Source organism: Octopus bimaculoides, chromosome 6 (genome assembly GCF_046866305.1).
Source record: "Octopus bimaculoides isolate indiv1 chromosome 6, ASM4686630v1, whole genome shotgun sequence".
NCBI classification, from domain to species: domain Eukaryota; kingdom Metazoa; phylum Mollusca; class Cephalopoda; order Octopoda; family Octopodidae; genus Octopus; species Octopus bimaculoides.
Window position 1 is genome coordinate 77,728,686 of NC_142933.1, and position 21,012 is coordinate 77,749,697.

Genomic DNA, 21,012 nt, shown 5'->3' on the forward strand with positions numbered 1-21,012 from the left:
GCATGCCAACCCTTAATGTTATCGAATCCCGTTGTTTCCACTGCAAAGCAATCTTCCCAAGATAATATTGCATTATACAATCCATTATTAGCGTCATCATACATGTCAACTGAGCATTTTTTCTTTTTTTGTCTGAGAGGAGGGAGTTAGGGCGTTTTTGTCTGTATGTATGTTTTTCTTTTTCTGTGTGAGGTGGGTGGGAAAGTTTGGTACCTGTATGGGAGAGTGTGGATGGGTGTGGGGTGGTTACGGGGCTTACTTTTTTCTTTTTCTTTTGCTTTTTTTATCGATGGTTTCCCATTCATTGTCCTTTTCTTCTGTCAGTATTTTTTCTTCCTTATTCACTCGCTTCTCCCGCGGTTCCCCCTTCTGAGCCTCCTCCATCACTCTGATCGGTGAAGGGCAATCCGCTCTGATGCGACCCCCTAGGCCACATTTAAAACATCGAGGGGCTCTTCTCTCCACACCCACTCTCATTACTACTTCGTCCAGTGTGACGGTCTTTATCCTATTTTCCAGGACATCTACTGAGGCTTGGATTGTCATCTCAAGCGTTTGTTCTCTCCACATTTCGCTATTCGTTTTTGTGGCCTGGAGAACCGTTATGCGGTCCTCTTTTTCCAAGAGGACAGCGGCCACTATCCAGGCCACATCTATCTCTGGTGGAATTCCTTCAACTCTGACTCTTGACCCACGACGTCCCATGTAAGTGGGTAAAAGCACTGATTCTTCATCCCTGATAGTCCTTGCTGCATACTTCTTAGCAATTTTCTTGTTTTTGAACCTTGCTTCTACTATTCCGAAGTTTGATCCGCTTGCAATGTATACAATGTCTTGCCAAATTGGCCTCAGTGCTTTTTCAATTTGCCCTGTATTTACAATATCAATTTTGCCTGCTTTTATCGAAAAAGCCTTGTACGTAATCGTTCTCTCTCAAGTCTTTCAATGTTTCTTGCGGAGGGAAGGTGACAATTCCATATCAGAACCATCCTTACTCATCAAAATAGCTAGCAATTTTCTCCATATCTACTTCATCATCTTGGCATCTTGCCACGTCTGCAAACTTTCTGTCTTCCTTCATTTTCTCGTCCATTTTCCCAATAGCCTACAACAATTCGTCTTCGGAAGAAGACAACTCAGAACCGTTGAGGTCTGAATAAAACATTTTTTAAACTTTTTCTCTTTGGGATAACTCTCCTCATAAGAGGAGGAAAAGCACAAACAAGCAGCCACAAAGCAGCAAAAACAGTTCACAAAAGTCTTCAAACACAAAAATTTCAGCACAGAAATTACACGTCTTAACACTATGAAAAATACCAGTAGAACAACTTACTAACAATCTGAGGCGGCGCCGGCATCCTCTCAAAGATTAGCCAGAGAAGATTTTTAAAATGAGAATATCTGAAATAAACTCGATTGCTCTCGAAAACGAGAATACTAAAAATGAACCCGACTGCTCTCAAAAATTAAGAATAAAAATAAAAAAATAATAATCTAGAATCCTTGTCCAGTATCGAATCGATATCAAAATCTAAGCAGTTCATGCCAGTCACGAGGCCAAACATCCCTGAAAGTTTCACCCGAATCCATCCAGCGGTCCTTGAGATACCTTGACCGCGGAGAAACAAACAAACACGGCTGAATACAATACCTCCGCCTTCGCTAAGGCGGAGGTAATAATAACGCAGAGACAATAATAAAATGTATAGGAATATGAAAATATAAGAACATAGTTGAACAGCAAAGTGAACACTAAACAGCAAACTAGAGAGAGAGAGAAGGGGAGAGAGAGAGAGAGGGGGGAGAGAGAGAGGGAGAGAGAGAGAGAGAGAGAGAGAGAGAGCGAGAGCGAGAGAGAGAGAGAGAGAGCGAGAGCGAGAGAGAGAGAGAGAGAGATTAGCATTTGAAACTGGAAAGCAAATGAAGTGTGTTATCGCAGGTTATTCCCGAACTAGTTGATCTATAATTACAGGTCTTCGGTCGAAGTCATTCAGTATTTTGTTTTAGATATGCTGTAAGTAGGATTACATCATGCAATATGTTCGCATTTCATTGGGTAGGATGTGATTTTATGGAAATTTGGCTACAATTTTTTGCAAGTCGAACACCCATTTAAAGATTCCTGCAGTTTTGCGTGCTTATGAACGTGCTAATTGACGAATGCGAATATCTAATATGTGCTCGCATGCGTGCATGTCTGGGGGTGTTATAGATATTCCCGAGTGATTGTATGTACGTGTGTGTGTGCGTGCGTGTGTGTGTGTGTGTGTGTGTGTGTGTGTGTGTGTGTGTGTGTGTTGTGTGTGTGTGAATGTCCCACCTTGAATAGAGATTTAGGATTGAAGTGTTCAGGTGCTGACATTGTCATTGGGTTATAATAGACATGTCAGGTGGGACATGTCAGTAGTTGATTGCGACACGTGACAAGATGCACGCAAGCGTAGGTGCATGTGTGGATTTGCGGGTTAGAACGCGAACGTTTGAGTGAATGTGTGTAGGTGTGTGTGTGTGAGAGAGAGAGAGAGAGAGGGGGGAGGGGGGGGGGGGGGGGAGAGTCAATGTGCGCGCATGTATGTGTGTAGATGCGCACAGGTTGATGAGTTTCGGTCTTCATGTGCGTATTTGTACGTATATGTATGCATGTAACATTGCTGGGTCTGTATTTGTGTGTATACGTGTTTTGTGAATATGTTGTGTGCGCGCATGCACGCACACTAACACAACACACAGATGTATAAATAGATATAATCTTTATGTGCAAGAGTGTGCCTGTGTGTGTGTGTTTGTAACTGAGTGGGCGTGATCCAATCAATATCCTACCCCACACTTCACTTGCTTTCCAGTTTCAAACGCTAATCGATCTCACACACTCTCTCTCTCTCTCTCTCTCTCTCTCTCTCTCTCTCTCTCTCTCTCTCTCTCTCTCTCTCTCTCTCTCTCTCTCTCACTCTCTCTCTCCCTCTAGTTTGCTGTTATCCGGCAGTTTAGTGTTCCCTTTGCTGATCAATTATGTTCTATTAATAGCAACAGATCTACTCCTACTATTCCTTCATGTTCATATTCCTATACTGTTGTTGTTTCTGCGTTATTGTTGTTGTTGCTTTTGCTACTGCTGCTGCTGCTGCTGCTGGTTTTTGTTGTTTATTTTAGTATTTCAAAGTTATACTTTTTTTAATTTGTGTTGCCGACGATGGGGTGTATATGAAGTATGAAAGGTATTAGGGGAACGAAATAGACAAGAAGAAAGAGTGAACTAAATCAACAAAGTAATAAACAAATAGATAAATAAATAAAAAGAAAGAAACGAATAAAAACTGAAAAAAAAAGAAAGAAAGGAAAAGAAAGGTTAAAGAATATAGAAGCACAATGAAAGAAAGAACGTGAGAAATATAAAAAGATAAAGTAATCTAGATATCAAGATTAGTTGCTGTTCACTTAATAAAGTCTCCAGGCAACGTAGACAGACTGGCATTTACATCGAAAGAAAACACATGTGCACATATGCACACACATACACTCACACACATATATCTGCGTACATGCAGACCCATTCAAATATGAATATATGTACGCACACACACACACACACACACACACAAACATGGATATATATATATATATATATATATATATATATATATATATATATATATATATTTGTTGTCCTGTACCCATATATGCATGTATATATACATATATATGTAGGTATGTACATATATGTATGAATATATGCATATATTTATATATTATTTATATTATTATATGATCGAACGCCACGCATCCTTTTCCAAGTTTTATCTTAATAATTACGATGCGCACTCTTCTAATATCTCATCTCTGTCTATCTCTCTTCCTCTCTTGTTCTTCATCCTTTCTGTTTTTCTCTCCCACCCTTTCCCTATTCTTCTCTCCCACCCTTTCCCTATTTTTCTCTCCCTTTCACCGTTCCCTATCTCTCTCACTCCTCCTCCTTGACTCTCTCGTCGCTGACACGTGACGAAAGGGGATCTTTTTTTCTGTCCATTTCCTTCCTAAAGAAAAGACGTGCCTTTTTCTGTCTCTTCTCTCATGGCTTGTCTACCTAGCGTTCATAATAATTTTTCTATCGTCTGTTTTTACTGTCTTGTTCTCACTGTCTTGTTCTTGTTAACAATTTCACCCTCCACAAAAAATCCCAAATTTTTTTTTAGTTTGCTTTGCGGGAAGGACTGTTTCAACGAAGTCGCGTATTGTCCTTGCCTTCGAAACGTGGAGTAGATGAAACAGGGACATCTGACGAAGGGGTATACTCTTTATGCTGCATGTCTCGTTTCTCTGTTTGTTTTTATCGTTGTTCAAAAAAAAGTTCGTTTTCTGTTTTTGTTTTTATGCTTTCCTTTCTCATTGTGTTCAACGTTTTTTTATGTCCTGTACTCATATATGCATGTATATATACATATATATATATATATATATATATATATATATATATATATATATATATATATATATATATATATATATATATATATAGGTATGTACATATATGTATGGATATATGCATATATTTATATATATATATATATATATATATATATATATATATATATATATATATATTATATATATATATATATATATAGTCACAATGAGGATATTTAAACCCCTTATAGGGATATCTATCCAAGATATACTAGTTTAATATATTAAATTTTGAAGAGGAAATCCTTCAACGAATATATCATATAGAATATCGTAAGGTATCAAACATCTTTATTGAGTTAGAAAGCAGAGAGATCTAATGGATACAAATTGATTTGATCAATGTTGATTAATTAATAAATTAATGTGTATCCATTAGATCTCTCTGTTATCTAACTCAATAAATATATATATACATATATATATATATACATACACTTCTCTCTCTCTCTCTCTCTCTCTCTCTATATATATATATATATATATATATATATATATATATATATATATATATATATATATATATATAATACAAAAATGGGACAAGAACGCAAAACATCCAGAAAAAGGGACAACAAAACATCCAGACAGATGATACAAAGAAAACAAGGACGGGTCATTCGGAGTTTTCTACCTTCAGTTGAGATCCAGATTTTCTTTGCAATTTCGGCTGGTTATACTCGAGATTGCTCCAATCTGGCCAGCCCCAGGGAAAAACTAAATTAAGAGCATTAGATTCCTTGGAAGAAAACAGCGAATGTATAGAAAACAAGGACAGAAAAAAAATGGATATTGTTACACAAATACTAATGCAAATAACAGGACATAACAACAGGTGTCTTTCGACTAAGGACGAATTAAATTAAGCTGGTGTGTGTGGAAGTAAAGCCTTACGGCAAGGACATAAGATTTGACAGACACAGGGAGGAATATAGGTGTTACACGGATGGTAGTCGAACCAAGAAAGAATGATCAGACTTGGCCGGATACCGTTCACGTAGGAGAGAAGAGAGAGAGGTAGAGGCAGAGAGATAGAAGAATTAAGGAGGGGCGAGAAAAAATGAAAGGGACACAGTGAAGTGAAAGATGAGGGAAAGTGAGCATGAAGAGAAGGCCAGGAAATGTGAGAGAGAGGGAACAAAAGAACGAAGAGTGGAATGAACGAAGTAAGTGTGAAAGGGCTGATAGAAAGAAGGAAAGAATGACAGAATAGAAAGAATAATAGAGTCGTACAAAATTTAAATATATATATACTTACATATAAGATACCAAAATGTACGTACGCCGTTATATTTTTATATGTAAAAAGTACAAAAATGGGTCAAGAACGCAAAACATCCACAATAGTATTTTAAGGGGCTCTGAAAAAATTTTGCATTAGTTCAAGATGGCTACTATTTCAAATTTGTTCGACCGCGTTGCAGCTCTTTCGTCATCTCCACGCCCACTTATTATTTCTCCTCGTTCCTGTTGCAAGAAACAGCTAGGTTGTTTTTTTTTGTTGCTAACATTTTACGTATTTCAAACTGCACAAGTTAATGTTTGACAAGCAAAACAGGAATTTTGAAAGAACTCTGTATTAAACTAGTTTTTAACGTTCTATAGCTATAGGGGTCCACCAGAATAAAATAGTACTCAAAGAGGTTCATAGATAAAGAATGGTTGTAAAACCTTGGTCTAAATGAAGGTAGGGAGGATCTCGACTGTAACATTCATGACCATGTCTGCTGAGTCAGGATTGACGTAGGACAAGGCAGCCGCAGCATAATACCGACATTTGAATGTGCATATACGTGCACAGCGCGCGCGTTTTCTTATGTGAACTTTTAGAGTTTATTATTGAGCGGTCATATTCTCAATTTCAAGTTAGTAAAGAAAAACTATTCTTTTAAAAAAGGGTTCTTCTAATTTCGTCATCCCTTACACAACCTTTGATCCTATAAATTTTATGAATTAAAGGGTTATATTCTTTCTCCAAGTATCTATGTTTAATCCATTCGTATTGGCACATATCCCTTCACTCCAGTAACGTTTAGTATGAAGTTGAACTGGTACTTCGGTCTACCGACTCCTCTTTCATAGCTACTATTTCAAACTTGTGCGACTGCGTTGCAGCTCCTTCGTTGACTCGTATGCATACATGTGAGGTTCACCATCTCCACGCTCACTTCAACTCTTTCATACTTTATTTCTCGTCGTCCCTGTTTTCGCGACCTACTATTATTGTGTGGACCACGAAATAATTATATAAACAATGCTCTGTATGAAAGTCAGCTGCCAACTTAATATGTTAATACATCAAAATGGGCAGCTGAGGTCCCAGACAACAATATCAGGTCGGTTATATCTTAACTCTGTTGGTGTTTTCATTGAAAGATTCTGCCAATATTATTTTGGTTCATCGATCGCTTTACAGTCTTCTTTGCTGCTATTTGTTTGCTTTTTTAGTTTATTCAAAATTGCTCTGGCTTCAGCGTCATGCCTCATGAGAATACAGTATCGAGAAAACATTCACTCACACTTGTCAGTGATGTGGCTAATATCTTCAGTTTTGGTTTTGTATTGTCTACATATGTTGTCAGCTGATGCTTTCTGTCTTTTGTATAGAATGCACTTAGTAAAAGATTTGTGACTCCTGCATTGCATGATGTTAATCTTCAAGATGAATGGTTCTCATAAAAGCTGTGTTGCCAAACTATTCATATTTTGTTTTGTATGAGTACAGTATAATGTTAACTGATCTTTCTACTAAAAATACATGTTTGTACTCACCAAATTTTATTTCGTAATCTGTGGAATATTTGGCAATGAGATTCAAATGCTTTTTGATGTGGTTAATACTTGGGGGCATACAGTTTCGTGCCATCTACAAAAGAAGACGTTTGATATTTCTGAGCTTAGGTAACCCAATTCTATAAACGCTATATTTCCTTAGCAAGTGCGATGAGGGTTTGAGGAGGAAACAATGAACTGTACTGACAAGCTATCGAACAGAGCGTAAAGTATAATGCATTGCATCACATTTTCATCTGTTTATCACGTCTAAAAATGTGAACCATATCTGCAAGTATACTGTGCGCTTACACTTATACGTATACACAAGTGCATATATACACATATCAACAATCATATACATACACAGCCTCTCTACCTTCCTCTCATGTGCACGTGCGCATTATGCAGAAATTTTGCACTGTATGCAAAAACGCATAAAAATTGTGCAAAGTTTATGTAAAAGTAATATAAGACTCGAGTAATTTTTATTAAATAAAGAAAAAATTATGAGTTTCCAGAAACTTGGAAATATAGGAATACAGAAAGCTACAACAATGTGAAGTTGCAGGGTTAAAGAATGGAATGTAAAAATTGTAGAGTTGTATACTTAGTACTTGTATACTTGAAAGGTTTGAAGACTGCAAAGTGCAGAAGTAGAGGAAAATATAAACTTTGATTTCACTTTAGCATAGCGATAGTAATAACCAGTTGTAAGATGTCAATGTACATATGCTTAAGAAAAGTATATATACATCGTTTCCTATAGACTGTATTCTGTATTCTATAGGCAAACACAGAACTTAATATTAATTTTTGAATGGCAAAGGAACAGGAATTACGTAATTAACATCATTGGTTTACAGCTGTTACTACTCTAGAGCTAGTGCACTCAAAGTTGGCAGTTTGAGCAACAGCTTATAGCTTTCTCCGAGCTAGGAAGATCTAAAATGTTGCAAAAGTACTCAACTATGCGTGCATTGTTTCTCTATAGCAGAAACAGCTGTAAACTAATGAAGTTGATTGCATAATTCCTGTCCCCTTTCCTTTCAATACAAGGAATATATAAATGTGTAAATACTATGGTGTGCAGAAAGCGAAATGCAAAATTCAAAATACAGAAAGATACAAGTAAAGTCTTATAAACTGTTGAGACTCGTGATAAAGAAATAATGAGATACAGAGATATATAAATACGGATCAAGGAATACTACCAAACAAAACGCAAAATGTTACACTTAGACAGACTAACAAATTTTCAAAAGTGAAGTTCGTGTACTGCAGAATGTAGCGTTACAAATTCAAACACTTTTGAAGTATTAGTGATCGGGGTACAGAAAATTAGAATACAACTGATAACAAGTAATTAGACAACATGCAAATTGCAAACACAAAATTACCAAGCAGTAAATTCACGCTCGTAAACTAGCGCTGCATAGCCACATACGTTTCAAGTCAGGTTATGAATTCTTCAAGATTGTGTTCATAGAGAAATGTTACAGTATGTAGGTAGATATGGTGCGTGAACGATCGCAAATTTGTGGGAGAGGAATATATAATGTATCTAGTTAAGAGATGTATCTAGTTAAGAGATTTCGTAAAAGCTGATAGTATAAGATTATAATGATAGATATTGGGTGTAATTTGTCTGCTATTTAGTACCCGTTGCTTTTAGACAGCTCCTAGTTTTCACAATAAGTATAAATTTAATGCATCCAAGAGGAAATTAGTTTTGACCAGCTTTTCGATATACTAGTTGCAAGTTCCATTTTGCTCGTAAGTTTTTGCATTCTCAAAAATGCACTACGTAAAGCTATATTTGATGTTCAGTTGTTCCTTTAATGACTATATGCATCTGGTGTCTCCACCTTTGCTCATGATTCTGACTGAAGAACATTGATTTAAAAGTTGTTTCCATTAGGACAAAGCGCGTCAGGCTATGTAACTATTGTCGTTGAAGTCTTATGCTTGCTATACAACTGATTTTTAAAGCATAGCCCATCGATTTGGCACTTTTGAGTGTTAGTGTAAGTGGATGTAAGGAATAAATTAGCGTTGTTTTCAGAGAAATTTAAGGCTAAATATATGGCGAAATTAGGTGTTTCGTTGTAAGTAGGTTTAATGTCATTTCTGTTGAATAGTTTATTATATTTTATATTGAGGACTACTTATACAAGAGAAAATAAATGGTATGACAGAAAAAAAAATTGCGAGTAGGGTGTGAACCACAGAATTTTGTAATAATGTTATTTACAGGAGTGGGGATTGCTTGTAATTTCTGTATTGAAGATTGATTTTGAAACAATTATCATTATCAAGATTACTCCCTAACGAAATCGCTTTCAACAGATCCTTCAGAGAATATGCTTAATATACTGAAACTTTTATTAATGTATAGAGGTCTCTTATTAGGTTTTCTGACAGGATGATAGCTACTGACATCTAAGTTTGGTCAGTTATCAGGGAAGTTAAGTATTTTTAGGAGGTTATTCTCTATTGTGATTCTTAGATTAGGGTCTTTGAAGAAGTTGAAGATTTTCCTGAAATTATTCAACTGTTGGCCTTTTCATGCTTTCGAAAGCTATAAAACCAATGTCTCAATACAGTCCACATTTCATATATTTGATCTCTACATTTAATATATGTGGTATATATAGGCCAATAAACTCGCAAATATTAAGTGAGTCTTTGCTACTGGTCGTTATGTCGTAGAATGAACGGTTATCATTTTAACCTACAGAACTTTGTCATCAGAAAACATCGACAGTCTACTGTGTAATACGATATTGATCTCCTGGTCTGTAGTTGTGTCATAGATTTTTGCGAAATTTAGTACCTCTCAAATATAAGAATTTGGTTATTGCGGAGTAGAAGTCGATGCTGCTAAATTGTCTGTATTTGTGTTTTTGTGATCAATATAACTAGATATATCAATTTATTCTTGTCAATGTTGCTAAAACTATCAATTATTCAGGTATTGATATATAATTTGAATGACAAAGTAAAATTATAGAAATATAACAATGATGTGTGTGTGTGTATGTGTGTGTGCACATATGCGGTGCTCCAATGTGGCCGCAATCAAATAACTGAAACAAGTAAAAGAATAAAAGAATAAAAGACTATATATATATATACATATATATATATATATATATATATATATATATATATATATATATATATATATATATATATGTGTGTGTGTGTGTGTGTGTGTGTGTGTGTGTGTGTGTGTATGTATGTATGTACATACATAAATTCATTCATACATACATATATACATACACACACACACACACACACACACACACACACACACACACACACACACATATATATATATATATATATATATATATATATATGTATATACACATACATATATATATATATATATATATATATATATATATATATATATATATATATATATATATAATGCATTCTAATCTTTTTTGATAAGATGATACACTATAATATATATAACCTTTAATAATAATAATAATAATAATAATAATAATAATAATAATACGAAGATTGTTGACAATGCATAGGATGCTATACCCTAGAGCAGATATAGGACGGCTTTACCTGCCAAGAAAAGAGGGTGACTGTGGGCTTTTACAACTGGAATTAACAATGAAGATTGCCACAACTGGCCTAAACACCAACCGGGAAAACTCTGGTAACTGGATGTTAAAACTTGTCTTAAAACATAAAAACAAGAAAGCCTCATACTCAGTAACAAAACAGGCAAAGGAATATTTAAGTGAATTCCAAATACAACAAATCCCACAATTAGACCCACTGGAAACAAGCACAGAAAAGCAAAGCGTATGAAAACACGTGCTGGAACTGCTACCTTAGATATTCTTACTGATAAAAAGCAAGAAAAACCTTTCAATAGCAAATACCCAAATAGTGCTAATAATACCGACAAAGCCCTTACCCATCAATGGTTAGTGCCTTCTGACTTAAAATCAGGAACAGATGGGTTTATCATAGCAGCAAATGATCAATGCCTACCTATAAGAAGCTACCAGGCCAACATATTAAAGAACCGCAGTAGCCCAACATGTCGTGTATGTAAACAACAAAATGAAATCATTGATCATGTTGTCTTCATGTGCAGTCTTCTTGCGCCTACAGAGTATCTCAACAAGCATGATAGAGCAGCACAGTATATTCACTAGGTAATTTACAAAGATCTGGACCTGCCCCATGATAAAAACTGATGGGAACACAAACTACCTCCTGTGCTTGAAAATGATCACATCGCACTCCTCTGGAACCTTACCGTTCAAACTGACAGAAAGATAGATGCGAATATGCCAGACATTATATTGAAAGACTTTAGACAAAAACCATGCCTCCTCGTTGATATGACTGTCCCAATCGACATAAATGTATCTGTCAAGACCTACCAAAAACTTGGAATAGAAATTGGTGAAATGTAGAACCTCAAGACTAAAACCTGTTATCATACGTGTTCTAAGAATGATTACCAGGAAACCCCCAAATGTGCAGACTTTCAAAATACAGGGTTCATGGGAGCTGCCCATATCCTACGTAAAATACTGTCTATGTAATCTCAAATTTTAAAACAAACTTATAATTTTCTTATGTTTTCTTAAATATTCTCTAGAACAATACTATATACAAAACCAAATATATGACATCCTAGGCATAACACCAGATTGAACTTCTAACCTGTCGCTTGAGGTCTCTTGGTGAAACTTGGAGTCAACGTGTACAAACACAAGGTAAAAGTCAAACATATAATAATAATAATAATAATAATAATAATAATAATAATAATAATAATAATAATAATAATAATAATAATAATAATAATACAGTTCTATATTTAAGAGATGAGGAATTATTTACATTATTTACATTTGACGGATATTCGTCCTCATCTTGTTTGTTGTTAACACAACGTTTCGGCTGATATACCCTCCAGCCTTCGTCAGGTGTCTTGGGGAAATTTCGAACCTGGGTTCTCATTCCTATCGATGTTACTATTATTATTATTATTATATTATTATTATTACTATTATTAATCAGGTCGCTGCCGTGAATCGAACTCGGAACCTTGGGGTTAGTAGCCCGCGCTCTTAACCACTACGTTAAGAGCGCGGGCTACTAACCCCAAGGTTCCGAGTTCGATTCACGGCAGCGACCTGATTAATAATAGTAATAATAATAATATAATAATAATAATAATAGTAACATCGATAGGAATGAGAACCCAGGTTCGAAATTTCCCCAAGACACCTGACGAAGGCTGGAGGGTATATCAGCCGAAACGTTGTGTTAACAACAAACAAGATGAGGACGAATATCCGTCAAATGTAAATAATGTAAATAATGTAAATAATAATAATAATAATAATAATAGATCATCTCCAAACCCAAACACCATGTACAAAAAATAGCTGACAAAGGGTTGGACTATATCCGAGTAAGTAATACTCATTGAAATTTATTCCTATTTTTCCAAATATAATAATGTATTTTAACTTGATACCTCCACTACCCGCACAGCGATCGTAAACACACGTGTTACATCAAAATCAGACCATCTTCGGACCCCAAAACACCATGTACAAAAAAATTACAAACATATTAAATAACACCGGTATTATTTCACCCAAGAATAACAACCGAGAAGTACGTACTGTAAGCTTGTTACGAAAAAAGTACGAAGATATGAACGTGCAAAACAATCTGACAACAGAAATAAACGAACCGGTACCCTACGAAAACGATGACCGTCAAAATAAAGAGCCGGACGTTGTTCCTCATGTCCCGCAAACAAAACCAAAACGGCATAAATGGACACGTGAGGAACACATTTCGATCCTACACGCCTATTTCACAGCAGTACTCTACCCAAAAAATGAAAACGCAACAACACATACATATAAAACATGGAAGAAAAATAATGTAAATATAGACCTCGATAAAACAATGAACCCTAACAAACTAGCTAACATAAGAAGATATATTCTAAAAGCAAAAAAAATATCAGAAATAGAAATAGAACAATTGAAAGAAAAAATACATCAGGAAAATCTAGATAGTAGTCACACAGCAATGCCAAATAATAATATAAACACTGAGATAGCAAAACACGAGGACAAACGTAACATTTCCGGCAAAAACGAAGTAAACAAAAAACAACAAACCCAGACCGTAGAGATGTATAATAGTGTACAAAAAGCACCAATCCAGAACACCACAGACAAGCATATGAATGAAAAGGAAGGCAAAACAAATCTAAAGCCTGGAAATAACGAAGGGAAACCTAATAATTACGATACTATGAAAATGAAAATAACCGAAGAACTGAAAACCACAGATCTTAGAATGGACCACAGATTATATCTCCCAAAAATCAAAATAGACAATAAAACAACATCAATAATAAATAGCATAAACCTGGCCGTCACGGAACTAACAACCACAGAAACAACAGGCAATATCACTGAGCTAAATGGCATAATATATGCGTCAGCTACTGCAGCCACAAAAGAAGCAGGATACTCACTCAAACCCATCCGAACAGGAGTTCTACCACCCAAACAGACCTTGTGGATAAATAACATCCAGAACAAAATTTAAAAAAAGAGAAAAGATTTATCGATTCTAAACGAAATTAGTAAACAATCAACACTACTAAGTAACAAGAAGAAAACAAAAATACTGTACAAATACAGCATTACAGAAAAAGACTTACCTGAAGCAAAAGAAAAACTAAAGCAAGACATCCTTGCCAAAGCACAGAGGATCCGCCGGTATGAGAAACGCCAACGTTTCTTTGAACAAAACAAACAGTTCAAATCCAACCCCAAAAAACTCTACCAAGAACTGGGTAAAAATAAAATAGACATTACTTCAGCACCAACAGCAGAAGAACTAAAGAAATTCTGGAAACAAATATGGTCGGTGAAGCAACAACCCCAGAAAAGGACCATTAAAACAACGAACTTAGCACCTGAGCAACTCTGGGCCCCTATAACAACTGAAGAGGTCACCCAGACACTGCAAAGACTAAGCAACTGGAAGGCACCTGGACACGACAAGATCCCCAATTTCTGGTTAAAACACCTGCCAGGAATGCATAAAAAGCTGGCAGAAAACTTTAACAACATACTAGCAGATCCAGAGACAATGCCTGAATGGCTCACAAAAGGGAAAACCATCTTAATCCCCAAATCCACGGAAACGGAGAAACCACAAAACTATAGACCTATAACCTGTCTCCCTACGATCTACAAAGCCTTTACTGCAATAATATCGCAGAGATTGAGTAAACACCTGGAAAATAACAACCTGTTTCCAGAAGAGCAGAAGGAATGCTGCAAGGGCTCATACGGCTGTAAAGATCAATTATTGATCAATAAAGCCATAACTGAAGAGAGCCGCAGAAAGAAGAAAGGCCTCAGTATGGCCTGGGTGGACAACCAAAAGGCTTTCGACAGTGTTCCCCACACGTGGATTCTGGAAACACTAGCCATAAACAAGGTGGCACCAATTATCATAAAATACATAGAGCACTCAATGAACAAATGGCAGACAGTGCTACAGCTCCAAACAAAAGAGGGACTTGTGAAAACGAAAGCCATCCCCATTAGAAGAGGAATATTCCAGGGAGACACGCTCTCTCCACTCCTGTTCTGCCTGGCACTCACACCTTTAACAGAATTGCTAAATAGAACTGGATGCGGTTACAAATGCTATGGAAAAACAGTCAGCCACCTTCTATATATGGATGACCTAAAATTATATGCAAAAAACGACAAAGAGCTAGAAACACTACTACAGACAGTACACGGCTTTACCAAGGAAATAGAAATGAAATTCGGATAAGAAAAATGTGCCAAAGCAACCCTGAAAAGAGGAAAATTAGTTAAAAGTAGCAATATAACACTAGATAAAGCCAATGAAATAAGAGAACTAGACGAAAGCCAACCATATAAGTATTTAGGAGTCAATGAACTAGATAGGATACAACATACACAAATGAAAGAAAAAAATAAAGAAAGAGTACTATAGACGAGTTAGATCAATACTAAAAACAGAGCTCAATGCTAAAAACAAGATAATGGGTATCAACACTTTAGCTGTCCCAGTTATAAGCTACAGCTACAACATCCTTAACTGGACACTAAACGAACTATGTAAAATAGACAGGAAAACAAGAAAAATAATGACAGGATATAGGATGCACCACCCAAAATCTGACATAGAAAGGCTATATATACAACGCACAGAAGGTGGCAGGGGTCTTATACAGCTAGAAAACTATTATAAAATAACCACCATAGGACTGCAAAAATACCTACTCCAGAAGCAAGGGAAACTAATACAAATAGCCACAAAACACGAGCAAAACAAAAAACTGTTTTCAGTATTTAAGGAAGCTGACAAATACAAACAAGAAATCAATCTACCTAACAAATACGAAGAAGCAGAAGAAGAAGAAGAAGAAGAAGAAGAAGAAGAAGAAGAAGAAGAAGAAGAAGAAGAAGAAGAAGAAGAAGAAGAAGAAGAAGAAGAAGAAGAAGAAGAAGAAGAAGAAGAAAAAGAAACAACAAAAGCTATAAAACAAATGAAATCCAAACTAAAACTAGAACAGCAACGGACCATGATAAAACGATGGCAAGAAAAGCCCCTACATGGTAAATACTGGGCTAAACTAAATGCGAAAGAAATAGACAGAGAAAAATCCCAGCAATGGCTGAGAAGCTCAGGACTCAAAGCAGAGACTGAAGGATTTTTAATTGCTGCACAAGACCAGAGCCTCCCCACCAGAAATTACCAAAAACACATAATGAAAAGAAATATAACAAGTAACTGTAGAATATGTGGAGATGGACAAGAAACAATAAATCATATTATCTCTGGCTGCCCAGTCCTGGCTAAGAAGGAATATATTCACAGACACGACAGAGCTGGGACCTATATACACTGGAAGCTATGCCAACACTATGGAATAACAACGGAAAAAAGATGGTATAAACACACGCCAGAAAAGGTCACAGAAAACGAGAAAGCAACCATACTCTGGGATATGCCAATACACACAGATAGAGAAATTAAGGCAAATAGACCAGATATAGTTGTCAAAGATCATGAAGAAAAAAAATGCTTTCTAATTGATGTATCAATACCAGCAGATGACAACGTTTCTCGAAAAGAAATGGAAAAACTTTCAAAATACAAAGACCTGGAAATAGAGATAACTCGAATGTGGAGTCTAAAAACAGAAACAATTCCTATCATAGTAGGTGCCTTAGGTATAATAAAAAAATATTCAGACAAATACATAACAAAAACACCAGGACTTACAGATATATATAACATACAGAAAATTGCACTACTGGGTACTGCACACATTCTACGCAAAACACTTTCAATACAGTAAACATAAGAGCACCACAGCAAACCACAGCACATACCCAAGGCGCACAGAGCTGCGCTCGGTAGTGAAGTGAAAGCACGTTATAAAAATAAAACTACTGAACAATAATAATAATAATAATAAAATTACAAAGGTCGAAGTTAGTGGCTAAGAACAACTCACGTGTCGTAGTTTCTTCTTTCTCCATCCACTCGTCTCAGAATTCCTCTTAAGGTGATAATTGCTACTCTAAATTAATTGATCCATGCGGTTGTTTTCTTTCAATTTATGCATATTCGTTCCCCCAAGAAATAATGCAAAAAAGTGTCTGATAGTTATTGTTAACAGGTAAATTGTATGGAGTGAGAGATCTGGAGGTCACGTCCATGTTTTTGTCCCGCAGTTAACATATTGTAGGTCTACTAGAGTGGGACCGATAAGTAGGCAGCTGCACGAATCAGTAACTTAGGATCTGGATTATTAGAGCAAAGGCCTTTCTCACGCAATCAACGTGCCAGCAATACACTGGGACATTAATTGGTTTGTGAATATCACTGATAACTATTTTATTTATGATATAATACTACAGAAATCAGTGTGGTACACGAACTTAGGATTTTAGTGCATTTATCGATTCCAGTATATTTCTGGTACATATTTTAACGATGTTATTAATAAAAACCGAAATTGGCCCATGTAGGATAAATGCACTCAGGACGCAACTGAAGACAGAAACTAAATCCTCTAAGACATCTAATAAGGTGGTTTTCTATTTCTTCCAACTTAACACATTTGCCATTATGTTCATGATAATAATGTATTATAAAAGACAATTAGATTTCTTTTTCCCGTTTGTGACTTTTTTCTTTCTTTTGTATTTTCTTCACGTAAGCCTACACAAATATCTCTCAATTTGAATAACAAAAACGTACTTTCTATAGAAAAGAAATAAATAAGATCTCAATGAATAGATCAAAACAGAAGGCTTAAAAAAGGTAGTGTATAACGGGAACTAGTTTGTTAACCTGTATAGAAAGGACAGCCTGCATTTGACAGTGGAAATTAGCAGGAATGATCAAGAAGCTCGAATTCGATTTGACTGAATAATACTATCTCAGAGAACCATTTATTATTTCTATTCGCTGAATGTTGTCAGCTAAAGTAGATATTGATTTCTTGGCGCATGATATTCCATATAATGTGCGTTCTGCCATTATACATCAACTAGTCGTCTAGTTTTACTGTCACCTGAACGAGTGCGTATGTTTGTACATATGCATGTATGCTTGCGTTCGTATATTGGAGAGTGGGTGTGTGTATAAATGGATCTATGGCTTTTATGTTAAAACTTAGAGCATGAATATACAAACTCATGCACGAACGCACACACGCTCATACATACTCACACCCACACACTTAAGCGCCCGCACACATACACACAATTACCCAAGCATATAATTATAAAGACATTGTATATATATATATGTGTATATATATATATATATATATATATATATATATATATATATATATATATATATATATATATATATATTCAGGCATATATGTGCACGTGGTGTCAATGTGTGTATTTACGTGTGAAGATAAAATGGCGTACGGAGACAGAAACAGCTAAAAACACACACATATTTATCTAGATACAGCAACGTACTTTCAGGTATATATATTAGCAATTTTAGGAACTTATTGAAACGTGAAATGAAAAGAATAAATAAACTAATAACAGAGAAAGAGAGAGAGAGAGAGAGAGAGAGAGAGAGAGAGAGAGAGGAGAGGAAAAGAGATGAGGAGGAAAGAAAGAGAGAGAGAGAGAGAGGGGGACAGCGGGAGAGAGAGTCAGCGGAGAGAAAGGAAGAAATCTTATGAAAGCGAGGCTAAGAAAAGAAAAAATAATAGGCAGACTTCGAGAGAAAAACAGTGAGTGAGAAAATAAGAAAATGAGATGAAGACAAAGAGGAGGTGTGCTGCAATGAGACGAGTAGCAAGAAAAAAAGAAACAAACAAAGAAAGCGAGTGAGGGAGGGAGAGAGAGAACAATCGCACACAGAGTATGAGGAGAAACAAAAAGGGGAAATTCAACGGTGAAATTTTCTTCAAATCGAAAGCATTCGACAGGTTTAAATAAGAAACCGACAGAGTGGATAATGTGAGCTAAAAAGATGGAGTGGTCACGGTTGGAATACCTTTAATCAGTGATCTGTTCGATGAAATTTACATAAAGCAACAACGAAATATAGTAGAAAAAAATAATGAGTGTTCAACTTTTGCCTTACGACCTACACAAATGATTTGTTTTGTGATCAAATGTTCGTGTCGGACATTAGCTCGCTCTCTCCATCAAATAAGTGTTGTCTGAACAGGGAAACCGAGTACTAAGCATCAGATGTCGAAGTGATTGCAAAGCGACGTGAAATGTTTTGCTCATGAACATAAGTGTTCTGCTCAAGAACGCAATGCACTACGCTGGCTAGGAACTGAAACCACGATCTCACAATCGAAAATGCAACACCTTAGCCACTAGGCCATAAATAATAATAATAATAATAATAATAATAATAATAATAATTATAAATTCCCGGATGCAGTACCAGGCAGTGGCTCTCATGGCTTCTGATCTTAATTGATTGGAAGTGTTATCATGTACATTGTTTTGTCTTGATATAAAAGATGGGCTACAGCAAATATTCTGCTTAACACCACAGATTTGCTTGTCAGTTGTTTGACCTTAACCGGTTTGACCATAAGCCCTGCAAACAAGTCTGGCATACTAGAACAAAGATTGTAAAGCAGACCATCTAATCCTGGCCCCCCCCCCCCCCCCCCCACCGTTCAACTCATTGTCTCGTCCCGTATTTCCTCAGTTGTTATCGGCCTTTCGCAACACTCCGCATCTCTTGCTGAGAGTCGTGGCAGACCATCTGGGTAAACAGTAAAATCCATCCTGCGATCTGGCCCACCGTTCCTCCCAAACAATTCGGCAAAATGCTGCTGAAAACCTGCACACATCAGCACCGGCTCGTTCACCGTGCGCTCATTTTGGTCTACCAAAGACAGACTAGTGTTTCTGTTGCCATGTTGCGCCTCAGTCACCCGGACCCATCGGGAAGCATTGGTTCCTTCAAATCTGAGAGCACGTGAGTTAGCTCTGACAATGCAAGCTTCGTGATTGGCGTTGAAGTGTTCATCGAGGGCCAACCTCGCTGCCAGCACGTCAGCTGCAATGCCTTTCCTAAGCACCTCTTCTAACTTTCTTACTAAATCACCGTGTAATCTATTTCTTTCTACAGCTAAAGCTTTGCTAAGGTTTAACGGATTCTACTTTCATGGCTCTTTTTAGGCTATACCAGCATTTATTGTTAACGACTACCCTCGTCAAACTTTCTGAACTAACCCTTTAATCCGGTCTCTGTAAGTTTGGTACGCCGGGAGTGATGTATTCAGCTACCAGGAGCCGGGGCCCTATTTACGTATGCTATCTAAGTCGACCTTATAGGTTACCAATTTGCGATCTCTGTAGCCGACTATTTTATATTTGTGAACAACTAATACTATCCCTACCTAAAGACCTGCAAAATACTCTATCTAGATACGATCTGGATGCTCCGATGCGATTTGCCTATGTCTACATTGGCACATTCGGACAATCCAGTCGGTACTGTCAGATAGTTGAAAGCGTTTGAGCAGGTTTGCGAGACTTTTGCAACCTCCCCTTTCCTATCGGTTAGCCACACACAATCCAAATGTGCACCTAAGATGGCGTTGAAATTGCCCACTAACTCTAAAGGTAGAGACATACCCAGGTAGACCTCCAGATGCCTAAAGTATTCCGGCTGTCCTGCACCTTTCAGTGTGTAAACAGCCACCAGACTGAAGGCTCCACCGTTACTACCGTTCACATCCAGTGCTGGAAGCGTGGGTGTTGGTGAGTTGTTGTTTTCGGGTGGTTTCGATTGCCTTTTTTGGCGGCGGGGAGTACTGCTTGTTTATTCTTTGATGTACTGTTGTGCCTTTTTCTTAGTCTTTTACGTGTGACTTCTATCCACTCAGTTCTGTCGACCTCTCCGTACAACGTGTCTGAGTGGTCAGAGTCGGGAAGGGGTAGTTCCAGTGGGTCGAATTTGCTGTATTTTATTCCTCTGTCAAGAGCTGTGTTGTTGGTGTTTTTGTCGGCGCTGTGATAGAGATTGTGGTCAGCACCTCTGTTATTGTTGGCGGGTCAATCCTCACGATGGATTCAGCTGATAGCCGAATCCGTCCTACACGTGACAGTAGCTGTTCGATATAAACCTACAGGTCAGCAATACTCGGGCACTGGACGAGTGCGTGCAGAACGGTTTCGTCGT

General features: G+C 36.7%; 1 long non-coding RNA gene across 1 annotated transcript in view; it reads right to left on the minus strand.

The window, feature by feature from the left end:
• LOC149135274 (uncharacterized) overlaps nt 1–18,028 on the minus strand; it is a 49,508-nt gene extending 31,480 nt beyond the window's left edge. Inside the window, exon 1 of the long non-coding RNA XR_016242123.1 lies at nt 16,832–18,028. This is a non-coding gene — a long non-coding RNA (uncharacterized LOC149135274). The remainder of the gene's footprint in view (nt 1–16,831) is intronic.
• Nucleotides 18,029–21,012: the final 2,984 nt, after the last annotated feature.